Genomic DNA, 14772 nt, shown 5'->3' with positions numbered 1-14772 from the left:
AGCTTTCAAATTCCACATAAAGGTGTGGGCAGGGTGTCTGAGACCCCTGGTTTATATATAGCACAAAGCAAAAAAAAAACTTTGTATGCAGTGTTATTTCATTTAAAATTTCAAACATTTTTTGCGACTCCCATTGTCTTCTATAATTTGTGAAACTGGTCAAAATGGCTCTTTGACTGGTAAAGGTTGCCGACCCCTGGTCTAGAGCATGTACATATGTAGTTATTGTGGAACAGATGCATCAAATTTCATTTAGAGCTTGTTATATAATTGTTGCAATTATACAACACTGGGTGAATGTGACAGTGAAATAGCTGGCTTGTTGCAGTGGGCTCAAACAGGGTGCATTCCTTCCACTACATCACTGGCTGAAGTATTTTCTCTATACATGGATAGTATACATTCTACAGACGTTTTACAGACGGCAGGGACTGTTTTTAGGACTTTCACCACCAATGAAAGTATTCATGACAAATGTCATGAAAAGAAAAAAAGAGGAGGAAAAAGCGTTTTTTTAGAAGTTTTATCTTGTTTCATATTTGTAATAAATGACTTCATAAAAATATAACTAATGTGTGATTATTATTAATGGTATATACCCAGTGACGTGCAGTCATTAGAGGCGGGTGAGGCGGGGCCTCACCTGCCATCATGGAAAGAAAAAACATTTAAAAAGAAAAAAAAAAATATTAAATTGTTAAATGTATCCAGTGATTATACTATAAAGTTATTTTCCATTTAACTTCACCAGCTTTAGATTATTTTTATTCAAAATCGCTGAATTTTCACATTTGCCGTTCAAATACTGAGAAGAGACGGTGCGGTGAACAGCAGCCAGTCGAGGCACGTCACTCAGTGCCTCAACACGGACGGACTCGGCTAACTGCTGGCCTGCTGTGCAGTGAGACCGTATTTCTATATGAACTATATTATACATTTCCATAGTTTAGTTAGCTGAGGTATATAATGTACAGTGTATTTTGTCAACAACTGTATTTGTGTAACGTATTTCTTGTGCTGAGCGATCATAAAACGGCTGCAAAAGACGCACTGGCTGAGGCTAGCCTCCTGCACCCCCGCCGTAGAATGCACGGCACCCCCTGACGGGAGTGTTATATCAACTAAAGCCCACACTTAAACTTTCCACGTGCAAGATTGAATCTATTTAAAAAAGTTATTTCATAAGAAGCCAAAAAGTGCAAAAACAATAATGTTCGTGTTGGAAGAGTTGCGAATGACTGCAGGGCCACAACATTAGGTACACCTGCATGTATCTAATTCACAACTCCTTCAACACGAACATTATTGTTTTTGCACTTTTTGGCTTCTTATTAAATAACTTTTGTAACCTATTTTTATGGGCTTTCCTCTTTGTGATGTTAAGTTCCTGTTATGCGCTGTTATACAGTATATGCCTTGAGCTCTTATTTTGAAGGCGCTAAGAGCGGAAGTGACGACACGTTGGAGTGGAGCGGAAGTTTTTGAAAGAAGGTAAATAAAGTGGTCCTCGTGTAAACTGGAGCCTCCGTGTTTGTTATTTTGTAGTTTCATACAGTATAGGCGACATTTATAAACCCTCGGTTACACTTTTTTAAATAGATTCAATCTTGCACGTGGAAAGTTTAAGTGAGGGCTTTAGTTGATATAACACTCCCATCAGGGGGTTAATTAATCCAGCACAATAGCGGCGCATTTATAAGTAAAGGTAAGACCATAATAACGTTTTTTTTATTAAATGTGCTTTTTTGTGTGCTACAGTTTGTATGTGTAAAGTTAAAGTTAAGTTAAAGTACCAATGATTGTCACACACACACACTAGGTGTAATGAAATGTGTCCTCTGCATTTGTTCACCCCCTGGGAGGTGAGGGGAGCAGTGGGCAGCAGCGGCGCCGCGCCCGGGAATCATTTTTGGTGATTTAACCCCCAATTCCAACCCTTGATGCTGAGTGCCAAGCAGGGAAGAATGCTGGTATGAGCTTTAAAACATAACCCGTTAACTGCTGCCAATCAAATGGTGAATAAGATACTCTGTAGGGTTCATATGTTTGTAAATCTGACTGTGATGAAGTCAGTGCCTCACCAGCCATTAACCTCACCGCACGTCACTGTATATACCGTTATGGGGCTAAGTAAGCAATCAACCCTGCAAATGAACCCTTAGTTGTTCAGACAACATGAGTACAAATACAGAAATTCTGCTCCCATCAAAGCCCAATATTACAACATTTCTCTAAAAACATACATAAACTTTTTTTTTTTTAACTCTTCAATTCCTGCATCAAATGCCTCCTACAACAACATCTGAAAGGTCAATTTTTTTTATTTTTAGGTTTTTCGATATTTGGGTCTTACAGGGTTAAAGAGGTTGTGCAGAAGTCAACTGTGGCCTTAGAGGGGGTCAGTAAAGCAAGCATTAACACTTAATCCTATGTTATCAGGCTTATCTGATTGACTGGAGGAGCTAAAGTGCACTTAATTAAAGGAAACCCCTGAGAGCAATGCAGTCCCTTCTCTTCCATTAGAGGTGCTAAACTCTAATGTCCTCAAACTATTGAGCACAGGAAAGCAGTGCCCGGGCATTTCCCTTTCCAGCACATCCTGGCTCAAACATGCTGTAGCAGCTTTAACTTGTACGGTCCAAACATACACTGGAATGACCACACGCTGTGAGGCTGGATTTGCATGCTCAGCAAAATAGCGAAAGTGAAACAGAGGTGAAAGTGCAAGGTAGGGTTAGACAAAGGTGTCTTTGGTGGTTATCTGGCTAAATAAACCCAACTGCTGAGCAATAAAGTCATATAAGATGCACAAGTTGGGGTCAAATTACTTATCAATCCGTGCACGTTCTGCTATTGTTGTGAAATAAAGTTCAAAGGAGCTCGCCATAGAGTGGAATACATGCATACTCACCAGTGTGTAGTGACAACAAATCATGTCCAAGTCAAACGCTTCGCTCCACACAGAGCGCTTCGGGCAGGCTGCAAAAACATCTTTCCTCCAAAATCTGTGGAAAAAAAACCATTCATCACAAATAAGCCGGCCAAGATGGTTGTTGCTGCTGTGGTCCCGTAAAGACTGCGAGTGTGTGTGAGTCTGGGAAAGAGGTGGTAACTTCCTCTCCAAGTTGGAGGCTGACTAACACACTTCTCTCTCTACAAGCGGCAAGAAAAAGCTGTCATACCATGCACCCCCCCACACACACACACTCTTTTTCCAATGAGGAAAAAAAAAAAAAAGGAACAGCCTAAAATGGTCAAGATTGTAGGAGAAAGGGAGGGAGGAAGCCGGTGTGTGTGTGGAAGTGGGCGGTGTGGCTATCAAGTATGTTTTTCCAACAAACAAACAATGGGTGATTAGCTGTGCGTGTAAGGATGCACGATAAGTCAACCATCCCCGGTGTTGTAAGATGACCAACGTGGAGACAGGACTAAAAGACTTCAGACAGAAAACACAAACCACATTTTGACTGACAATTTTAACCAACATTTTTTTTTAGATAACAAAATGTGGACTTAACGAAATAATGGATGTTGCCATACCAGCAGTTTTATCAGAATTACACAACAAGACAAGACACATTGTTTTCTGACAAAGGTGCCCTAATCTGTAAAAGGACTATTTTAATATTGTTTTACCAGTAAGAATTAAATAATGAATGAATTAATAATAATTTAGTCCCCAAAACTTTTTGACCCGGGGACGGACGGACGGACGTCCCCGGGTCAAAAAGTTTGGGGACCCCTGCTTTAGACTAGTATTTCAGATTAAGGCATATTTATTATGTAAATGTATCAATAAGTGCTTTAAGTACTGTATGCTTGTGTAAAGTAGTTTTTTGAAACCTTTCTTTTGTTAGTGCAGTCAGACCGGATGTGGCGCACCGCGCTATTATTGTGAAGGGGGAAGTGTGCTGTGCTGTTCTCAGCTGGACGAGTAAGGAGACAATTTGACGGACGGACAGACGGACAGACGGACGGGACGACGGACAGGACGGACAGACAGACGGACGGACGGACGGACCGACAGACGGACCGACAGACGGACCGACGGACGGACGGACGGACGGACGGACTGACGAACCGACGGACCGACCGACCGACCAACTGACAGACCGACGGACCGACCGACGGACCGACCGACGGACCGACCGACGGACCGACCGACGGACCGACCGACGGACCGACCGACGGACCGACCGACGGACCGACCGACGGACCAACCGACCGACCGACGGACGGACCGACCGACCGACCGACCGACCGACCGACCGACCGACCGACCGACCGACCGACCGACCGACCGACTGACCGATTTTAGATTTTATTTGTAAAAAGCATTGAGTAAACAACCTCAAAGTGCTACAGTGTATTAAAAAAATACAATAAAAAGTTGCAAGTATGCATATACAGTATCTAAAAAAAAGGCTTTTTTTAAAAAGAAGGGTTTTTAAGTCTTTTTTAAAAACATCCACAGTCTGTGGTGCCCTCGGGTGGTCAGGGAGAGCTTTCCACAGACTGGGAGCGGCGGAGCAGAAAGCCCGGTCTCCCATTGTTCGTAGCTTTGTCCTCGGAGGTTGGAGGAGGTTAGCCTGTCCGGAGCGGAGGTGTCGTGTGGAGGATTTGGGGGTGAGTAGTTCTTTGAGGTAGAGGGGGGAATTTCCATGGAGGCACTGGTGGGTTAGTAGGGAGACTTTGCATTCAATCCTGAGTGGAACAGGAAGCCAGTGAAGGGATTTGAGAGTTGGTGTGATATGATCATATTTCCGCACCAATAAATGTCAGGATTTTTGTATTTAATTTACAAACATTGTATTTGATGCGAGAATCATGCACTCTATGGTGGTAAAATAAGTGTAAAGGGTAAAAAAAACGGGATCAAAGTCAATTCAAAATGAAAAAATTAATTGTATTGTTTTTATATTGCTTTTGTTATTTAAATCTATTGTTATTTCGGTTATTCTTATTCTTTTACTTGTTTATTTGTTACAAATGTATATACATTTTTTTTGTTTTGGTGGTATAATAAATACTCATGTTTTCAAATTAATGAACAATCGTGTTATTAATCGTGATTACAATATCAATAAAGATAATTGTGGTATTTATTTTTGCCAGAATCGTTCAGCCCTGGTTGATAGCCCACTCCGTCTATTACTATTATTACATTCCATACAAAAATAGCCTTGTAAACCTCCAAGTCCGAGTCCATGGTTCTTGCCCGGAAAAGGGTGGAGTGCCATCTCCGGGTTGGGGAGGAGACCCTGCCCCAAGTGGAGGAGTTCAAGTACCTCTGAGTCTTGTTCACGAGTGAGGGAAGAGTGGATGGTGAGATCGACAGGCGGATCGGTGTGGCGTCTTCAGTAATGCGGACGCTGTATTGATCCATTGTGGTGAAGAAGGAGCTGAGCCGGAAGGCAAAGCTCTCAATTTACCGGTCGATCTACGTTCCCATCCTCACCTACGGTCATGAGCTTTGGGTTATGACCGAAAGGATAAGATCACGGGTACAAGCAGCCAAAATGAGTTTCCTCCGCTGGGTGGCGGGTCTCTCCCTTAGAGATAGGGTGAGAAGCTCTGTCATCCGGGAGGAGCTCAAAGTAAAGCCGCTGCTGCTCCACATGGAGAGGAGCCAGATGAGGTGGTTCGGGCATCTGGTCAGGATGCCACCCGAACGCCTCCCTCGGGAGGTGTTTAGGGCACATCCAACCGGTAAGAGGCCACGGGGAAGACCCAGGACCCGTTGGGAAGACTATGTCTCCCGGCTGGCCTGGGAACGCCTTGGGAACCCCCGGGAGGAGCTGGACGAAGTGGCTGGGGAGAGGGAAGTCTGGGCTTCTCTGCTTAGGCTGCTGCCCCCGCAACCCGACCTTGGATAAGCGGAAGAAGATGGATGGATATTGTGGAACCTTTGTGATTAGTTCAAAATTGTGAAAAATATTAGAAGAAGATGGATGGATGAAATTAAATAGCCATTATTTATTGACATTTTGTGTTAAGTACCTTCGTAAAGTGAGGTTTTAGGGAGTGCATACAATTAATGAAAAAAAGGAAAGTTTTAGGGAGTGCATACATTTCCAAATCAGCAATTGTCATGCCTGTGATTATGTTTTGTTTGATTTATGTTTTGCTTGGTTTTTGGACACTTTTTAGTTCTTGTCTGCACTCCCTTGCTTTGTCACCATAGTAACCATTAGTTTCACCTGGTTCACATCCTCATGTCACGCACCTGTCTCACGTTTTCACATTTTGAGTCCCGCACCTGTTTTCACTTATCATGTCACCAGTATTTAAGCTTGTTGTTGCCAGGCAGTCGGCCTGGTGACATTATCCTATCTAACCCCTGACATTCTGGATTTGCTCTGTGCTGACTTATTTCATGCTTGTATTCCATGCCATAGTCTTCATGCTTTTCACGTCACAGTAAGTGTAGTTTTCTTGTCCATAGTTTCTGTCTAAGTGTTTTTTGTTTCTTAGCCCAAGTTTATCTCCGCCTTTGTGCGCGCCTTTTGTTTGCACCTTTTTTTGTAGTTTAGAGTTAAAAATAAATCATGTACTCACATACGCCTTGCCCGCCCCAACTTTCCTTTGCATTCCGGGAAAACAAACCCCCCCAAGATCCACGTTCTGACAGCAATCTACACACCTGTCGCTGATGAGCTCTCCTGCCTTCTTAAGCCAGCGCCACCTACTATCCTATGCCAGAACGTAGCGACCTGTCCTGTACAGTAAGCCGAACATATCAGACTCTATGCACACTTTCTCTCTCTGTGTTTCTCCGCCTCCGTGTTCATTTGTCTCGTGTCCTCCTTGTCCCCTTCCAGCAGCATACCCCCGTTCCCGCGTCACGAGCTGTGTGTCTCGTCTCCCCGTATTCCCTCTGCTTCCCTGGCTGCCTCTTGGATCTCGACCTCCCGCGCAACCTACTATCCTATGCCAGAACGTAGCGACCTGTCCTGTACAGTAAGCCGAACATATCAGACTCTATGCACACTTTCTCTCTCTGTGTTTCTCCCCGTCCGTGTTCATTTGTCTCGTGTCCTCCTTGTCCCCTTCCAGCAGCATACCCCCGTTCCCGCGTCACGAGCTGTGTGTCTCGTCTCCCCGTAATCCCTCTGCTTCCCTGGCTGCCTCTTGGATCTCGACCTCCCGCGCTACCTACTATCCTATGCCAGAACGTAGCGACCTGTCCTGTACAGTAAGCCGAACATATCAGACTCTATGCACACTTTCTCTCTCTGTGTTTCTCCCCGTCCGTGTTCATTTGTCTCGTGTCCTCCTTGTCCCCTTCCAGCAGCATACCCTCGTTCCCGCGTCACGAGCTGTGTGTCTCGTCTCCCCGTATTCCCTCTGCTTCCCTGGCTGCCTCTTGGATCTCGACCTCCCGCCAAGACACGGACCTTTGACGACTCCCTCCTGTCCTTGACCTCACGCCTGCTCACGGACCTCCGAGCTTGTCTTGCCCCCCTCTTAAATTGCGTAAGTAATCTGCGCTTAAATATGACTAATGCAATTTTATCTTTGACAAAGACAATAATGCTCGGTTGTGTTCATGTGATGGATGACTACTCCATGCACGTTGAGAAAAGTTTACAACACAGATTCCGTGCACGGGAGTTCCTTGCTCCAAAATCCCTTCCGCCCCATAAAGAGCTGCTGGCAGATGCCTCCGCTGTTATTTTAATGTGTGTGTGTGTGTGTGTGTGTGTGTGGGGGGGGGGCAGCAAGGCCAAAGACATGTGTTTTCTTGTGCTGAAGCTGAGGTGTGGAGATCAGCGCCACTGACGCTTTTTTCCAAGGACATTTTTCATGTTTGTTGGTTGCCAAAGTGAAAGAAACATTTTGTTCCCCTTTTCTTGTCGCTCAGTATTTTTTGTTTTGCACCCTCGTTGTCACTTAACATCGGCCAAAGATTTTGCAACACATGTTTGCAGTTTGATAGCAGCTTGTGTTTCTGATTTAAAAAGAGATGGACTAATTCTCCCAGGAAGCCTTCCTGAAATGTTCAGCTCGGATGAGTCATCGTAGGAGTTGTTCGTCTCATGAGCGTTCATTTTCCTGTCAATCTGATTCTTTTTTTTTTTTCGTCATGATGTTGTATCTACAGCAGACAATCCCTCCTTTTGTTAGGGCTTTCCTCACCCTTGAGTTCCTCACACAGCCTCTCCACGCTGCAGGTCAACAAGCAGTGTTTGGAGAACGAGTGGGCGACTGCAAATATTATCACGGGTTAAACATGGCGGCCTTTTGTTCCCGAGTCTGGTGAGCGAGCGCTATCTTGTTTAAATCTCTCATGCAGTCCCCACCTGGAGACCCTCCACAATCCTTGAGACCCCTTCTTGCTATCTGGACACTCGGCGACTACAAACCCCGTTTCCATATGAGTTGGGAAACTGTGTTAGATGTAAATATAAACGGAATACAATGATTTGCAAATCATTTTCAACCCATATTCAAATTGCACTACAAAGACACCATATTTGATGTTCAAACTCATAAACTTGATTTTTTTTTTAAAATAAATAATTAACTTAGAATTTCATGGCTGCAACACGTGCCAAAGTAGTTGGGAAAGGGCATGTTCACCACTGTGTTACATGGCCTTTCCTTTTAACAACACTCAGTAAATGTTTGGGAACTGAGGAAACTAATTGTTGAAGCTTTGAAAGTGGAATTATTTCCCATTCTTGCTTGATGTACAGCTTAAGTTGTTCAACAGTCCGGGGGTCTCCGTTGTGGTATTTTAGGCTTCATAATGCGCCACACATTTTCAATGGGAGACAGGTCTGGACTACAGGCAGGCCAGTCTGGTACCCGCAGTCTTTTACTATGAAGCCACGTTGATGTAACACGTGGCTTGGCATTGTCTTGCTGAAATAAGCAGGGGCGTCCATGGTAACGTTGCTTGGATGGCAACATATATTTCTCCAAAACCTGTATGTACCCTTCAGCATTAATGGTGCCTTCACAGATGTGTAAGTTACCCATGTCTTGGGCACTAATACACCCCCATACCATCACACATGCTGGCTTTTCAACTTTGCACCTATAACAATCCGGACGGTTCTTTTCCTCTTTGGTCCGGAGGACACGACGTCCACAGTTTCCAAAAACAATTTGAAATGTGGACTCGTCAGACCACAGAACACTTTTCCACGTTGTATCAGTCCATCTTAGATGAGCTCAGGCCCAGCGAAGCCGACAGCGTTTCTGGGTGTTGTTGATAAACGGTTTTCACCTTGCATAGGAGAGTTTTAACTTGCACTTACAGATGTAGCGACCAACTGTAGTTACTGACAGTGGGTTTCTGAAGTGTTCCTGAGCCCATGTGGTGATATCCTTTACACACTGATGTCGCTTGTTGATGCAGTGCAGCCTGAGGGATGGAAGGTCACGGGCTTAGCTGCTTACGTGCAGTGATTTCTCCAGATTCTCTGAACCCTTTGATGATATTACGGACCGTAGATGGTGAAATCCCTAAATTCCTTGCAATGGCTGGTTGAGAAAGGTTTTTCTTAAACTGTTCAACAATTTGCTCACGCATTTGTTGACAAAGTGGTGACCCTCGCCCCATCCTTGTTTGTGAATGACTGAGCATTTCATGGAATCTACTTTTATACCCAATCATGGGACCCACCTGTTCCCAATTAGCCTGCACACCTGTGGGATGTTCCAAATAAGTGTTTGATGAGCATTCCTCAACTTTATCAGTATTTATTGCCACCTTTCCAAACTTCTTTGTCACGTGTTGCTGGCATCAAATTCTAAAGTTAATGATTATTTGAAAAAAAAAAAAAAAAGTTTATCAGTTTGAACATCAAATATGTTGTCTTTGTAGCATATTCAACTGAATATGGGTTGAAAATGATTTGCAAATCATTGTATTCTGTTTATATTTACATCTAACACAATTTCCCAACTCATATGGAAACGGGGTTTGTACACTATTGCTGATCGAGGTGTGCCGCACCTTTTTGTCCAGCATAATCAAGGGAAATTTCACGTCAGACGACACTCTGCAGTTAAGATGCCGTCATCTCTGATTTGAACAAGTGTTCACCTTCCTATTTTTCTGAAGGGGAACTACGATTATATGTGACAGGAAAAACACCGGGTGCTGTATCATATCCTGCAACAAATGTACACACTCCCTAAAACCCTTTGTCCATAAAATGTATGCGCTCCCTAAAACCTCACTTTACAAATGTACTATATGCACTTTCTAAAACTGTTTTTTTAATCAAACATACACACTGCCTAAATCATTCCCCTTTTTTCATCAAATGTATGCACTCCCCACGATGCTGACTTTGCAAATGTAATGTACACACTCCTTAAAACCTTACCTTTTTTCATTCAAAAAACACACTCCCTAAAACCTTTTTTCATCCAAATGTACGTCCTCATTCCCCTTTTCATCAAATGTATGCACTCCCGAAATGTTGACTTTGCAAATGTACTGCATGCACTACTTATAAAGTGTACTTTGCAAATATACCGTATGCACTCCCTAAAACATGTTTTCATGACCTAAGCCATACTTGCCAACCCTCCCGGATTTTCCGGGAGACTCCCGAAATTCAGCGCCTTTCCCGAAAACCTCCCGGGACAAATTTTCTCCCGAAAATCTCCCGAAATTCAGGCGGACTCAGGTCCTCCACAATATAAAAAAGCGTACCTGCGCAATCACGTTATAACTGTAGAATGATGGAGGGCGAGTTCTTGGTTTCTTATGTGGGTTTATTGTTAGGCAGTTTCATTAACGTCCTCCCAGCATGGCAACAACACACAACAACAGCAGTCACTTTTTTGTATATAGTAAAGCAGTTCGTCTGCCGAAAACAGCAATGTTGTGACACTCTTAAACAGGACAATACTGCCATCTAGTGCATTTGATGAAAGCACTTTTGTGCGTGCCACACAGCAATGCATCATCAGAGAGGGTGTTCAGCATGGTTAGAAAAATAGTGACAGAGAATAGAACAAGGATGGACAATTCAACCCTTAACTCAACAATGAGTAGATGAGTGTTATGTGTGTGTATATGTGTAAATAAATGAACACTGAAATTCAAGTATTTATTTTATATATATATATATATATATATATATATATATATATATATATATATGTATCCATCCATCCATTTTCTACCGCTTATTCCCTTTGGGGTCGCGGGGGGCGCTGGAGCCTATCTCAGCTACAATCGGGCGGAAGGCGGGGTACACCCTGGACAAGTCGCCACCTCATCGCAGGGCCAACACAGATAGACAGACAACATTCACACTCACATTCACACACTAGGGCCAATTTAGTGTTGCCAATCAACCTATCCCCAGGTGCATGTCTTTGGAGGTGGGAGGAAGCCGGAGTACCCGGAGGGAACCCACGCAGTCACGGGGAGAACATGCAAACTCCACACAGAAAAATCCCGAGCCTGGGATTGAACCCCAGACTACTCAGCACCTTTGTATTGTGAGGCAGACGCACTAACCCCTCTCCACCGTGCTGCCCTATATATATGTATATATAATAAAATATATATATATATATATATATATATATATATATAATAAAATATATATATAATAAAAAAAAAATATATATATATATATATATAATAAAATATATATATATATATATAAAATTAAAAAAAAAAAAAAAAAAAAAAAAAAAAAAAAAATATATATATATATATATATATATATATATATATTAGAGATGCGCGGATAGGCAAATATTTCATCCGCAACCGCATCAGAAAGTCGTCAACCATCCGCAATCCACCCGATCTAACATTTGATCAGAACTGCATCCGCCCGCCATCCGCCCGGTATATCTAATATAGACGATGCAAGGCATTAGTGAGGCACCTGCCAACTACTCCGGTTTTCCCGTAATTCGTACGGTTTTCATCAACCTATTCCGGGTTACGGGTGCAGTGATAAAAAATAAGTTTTTTCTTTAATTAAAAAAAAAAAGGGTGAAAACTACGCGAATTGCACCTTGTGCAGACAAGATTTTTCGATCGGACACGGAGGAATTAGCGATGTAAAAGACCACTTTGGGACAAAAAAACACAAGTCTAATGCCGTTGCTAGCGATACAAGTGGAAAACTTTCAACGTTTTTCGTCGCCCAAACAGATTCTTTGGATGTGATAAATGCCGAAGTTTTATTTACGGAGGCAATAATTGAGCATGGACTTCCAATCGCACTGGCTGATCACATGGGACAGTTACATGTTTGTAATGCAACCTTTAAAAATCATTACCCGGTGATCGCGGTCCCAAAAATAAACTTTTCTTGCATGATAATGTCCAGAAAAATTCGCTTTATATTACTATAGAGTCCTTTTAACGAATGAGTTTGATGGTTTATCACAAACCTTAAATGAAAGAAGTCCTTTCTTCTCCTGCACCTGCATGCACTTTGGCCTTGCTTCCTGTGTGGTGCGCAATCCTGTCGGCTGTATTTCACAGCACGACATACTGTTAAAAGTGTTTATACTATTTATGCTTTCAAGTCCAAGTTGAAGAAATCTTGTTAAATGTTGACAGCATAACTACCAAAATACAGAAGTATGTCCTTAATATTTTTGCAGTGCTATTTCTGTTGAAAAGTTCAAATGATTACATTAGAGATGTGATGTGCCACTTTTCAAAGTGTCTGATGGCTTAAATTAATTTTCATAAATTTTTCATATTTTGAATTCTTTTGAAAGGCTTACAAAAAACTACATTTGAATTGTAATTCCATGCTATTGACAGGACTATTAATTTTAATGAAGTTAGCTTACCATGTTTACAGTATGATAGTTGTGATAGAAATGTGAATTTCGGGGGGTGGCGGGCAGGTAAGCTGCTTACCTGCTGCGCGTGACGCCGGCCGCGGCGAAGGCGGACGAGGCGGGTACGTGTCGGTGCGGTGGGCGCGGTAGTGACCCTGGACATGCGTCGGGCCCTTCTCGCGGATCGCCTCAGCTACGGCTCCCGGTGGGGCCCTCTCGGGGGAAGGGGCCTCGGTCCCGGACACCGGCGAGGCGTCCCTTCTCCGCTCCGTAAAAGTGTCCATCTCTTTTCTTTTTTTTTCTTCTGTTGTGGCATATGCAGCAGGTGCCTGCTCGTTTTTCGTATGTGGGTAACAACATTTAACTATGTGTATATATTTCCGAATTGGTTTAACTGCCACCCGCAAAAAAAAAAAAAAAAAAAAAAAAAAAAAAAAAAAAATCTAATTGATCCGCCCGACCCGACCCGCACGCGGATAAAATCTTATTTTTTAAAATTTCATCCGCCCGATCCGCGGATAATCCGCGGACTCCGCGGTTGTGCCCGCAAACCGCGCATCTCTAATATATATATATATATATATATATATATATATATATATATATATATAGCTAGAATTCACTGAACGTCAAGTATTTCTTATATATATATATATGAAATACTTGACTTGGTGAATTCTAGCTGTAAATATACTCCTCCCCTTTTTAGCCACGCCCCCGTCCCACCCCGACTACGCCCACCCCCAACCCCCTCCCCCCACCTCCCGAAATCGGAGGTCTCAAGGTTGGCAAGTATGACCTAAGCCGGGGGTCGGCAACCCGCAGCTCGAGTTAGTGCCGCCCTAGTGGCTCTCTGGAGCTTTTTCAAAAATGTATGAAAAATGGAAAAAGATGAGGGGGAAAAATATATTTTTTGTCTGTAGGAGGAAAAACATGACACAAACCTTCCTAATTGTTATAAAGCACACTATTTATATTAAACATGCTTCACTGATTCGAGTATTTGGCGAGCGCTGTTTTGTCCTACTAATTTTGGCGGTCGTTGAACTCACCTTAGTTTGTTTACATGTACAACTTTTTTCCGACTTTCTAGGACGTGTTTTATGCTTTTTTTTCTGTCTCATTTTGTCCACCAAACGTGTGTGTGAATGCACAAAGGTGAGTTTTTTTGATGTTATTGACTTGTTGGAGTGCTAATCAAGCATATTTGGTCACTGCATGACTGCAAGCTAATCGATGCTAACATGCTATTTAGGCTAGCTGTATGTACATATTGCATCATTATGCCTCATTTGTAGCTATATTTGAGCTCATTTAGTTTCCTTTAAGTCCTCTTAATTAAATTTCTATCTCATGACACACTATCTGTATGTAATATGGATTAAATTTTTTGCGGCTCTAGACAGATTTGTTTTTGTATTTTTGGTCCAATATGGCTCTTTCAACATTTTGGCTTGCCGACCCCTGACCTAACGTGAAGGGTTTGTATTACTGATAAATTGCGGCGTGCCGGACATCTTGTCATAGTTCTTATTTTTATGTCTCACACAGTTAGCGCGCTCATATTAAAGCACTTACAGTATTAGGCCGACCAAACTGAAAGCTTCAGAAAGCTCCTGTGGAAGCTCTGAGTTGGTTTAGTCCTTGCATAAATGTATGGTAGTGACCAGCGTGTTCAATTAGAAGCAGAACATCTCCTGATTCATGGATGTACTTCATCATCAAAGGGGTGAATTATTGATTGTTTTGAAGGATATTTCTATTTTAAGCATTTATTGGAGCTTTTAAAGGGGAACATTATCACCAGACCTATGTAAGCGTCAATATATACCTTGATGTTGCAGAAAAAAAGACCATATATTTTTTTAACCGATTTCCGAACTCTAAATGGGTGAATTTTGGCGAATTAAACGCCTTTCTAATATTCGCTCTCGGAGTTGTGACGTCACATCGGGAAGCAATCCGCCATTTTCTCAAACACCGAGT

The 14772-nt window shown here is 42.7% G+C and overlaps 1 protein-coding gene across 1 annotated transcript in view; it reads right to left on the bottom strand.

Annotated features, from left to right (window-relative positions):
- The window catches only part of eva1ba (eva-1 homolog Ba (C. elegans)), a 65811-nt gene extending 62692 nt beyond the window's left edge, over positions 1-3119 (bottom strand). Inside the window, exon 1 of the mRNA XM_061946253.2 lies at positions 2912-3119. The gene's annotated coding sequence lies outside the window, so the exon portion shown is untranslated. The remainder of the gene's footprint in view (positions 1-2911) is intronic.
- Between the last annotated feature and the right edge of the window lie 11653 nt (positions 3120-14772).

This window comes from Nerophis lumbriciformis, linkage group LG04, assembly GCF_033978685.3.
Source record: "Nerophis lumbriciformis linkage group LG04, RoL_Nlum_v2.1, whole genome shotgun sequence".
NCBI lineage: Eukaryota > Metazoa > Chordata > Actinopteri > Syngnathiformes > Syngnathidae > Nerophis > Nerophis lumbriciformis.
Note: the sequence above shows the minus strand (reverse complement) of the source record. Positions and strands in the feature narration are given on the sequence as shown.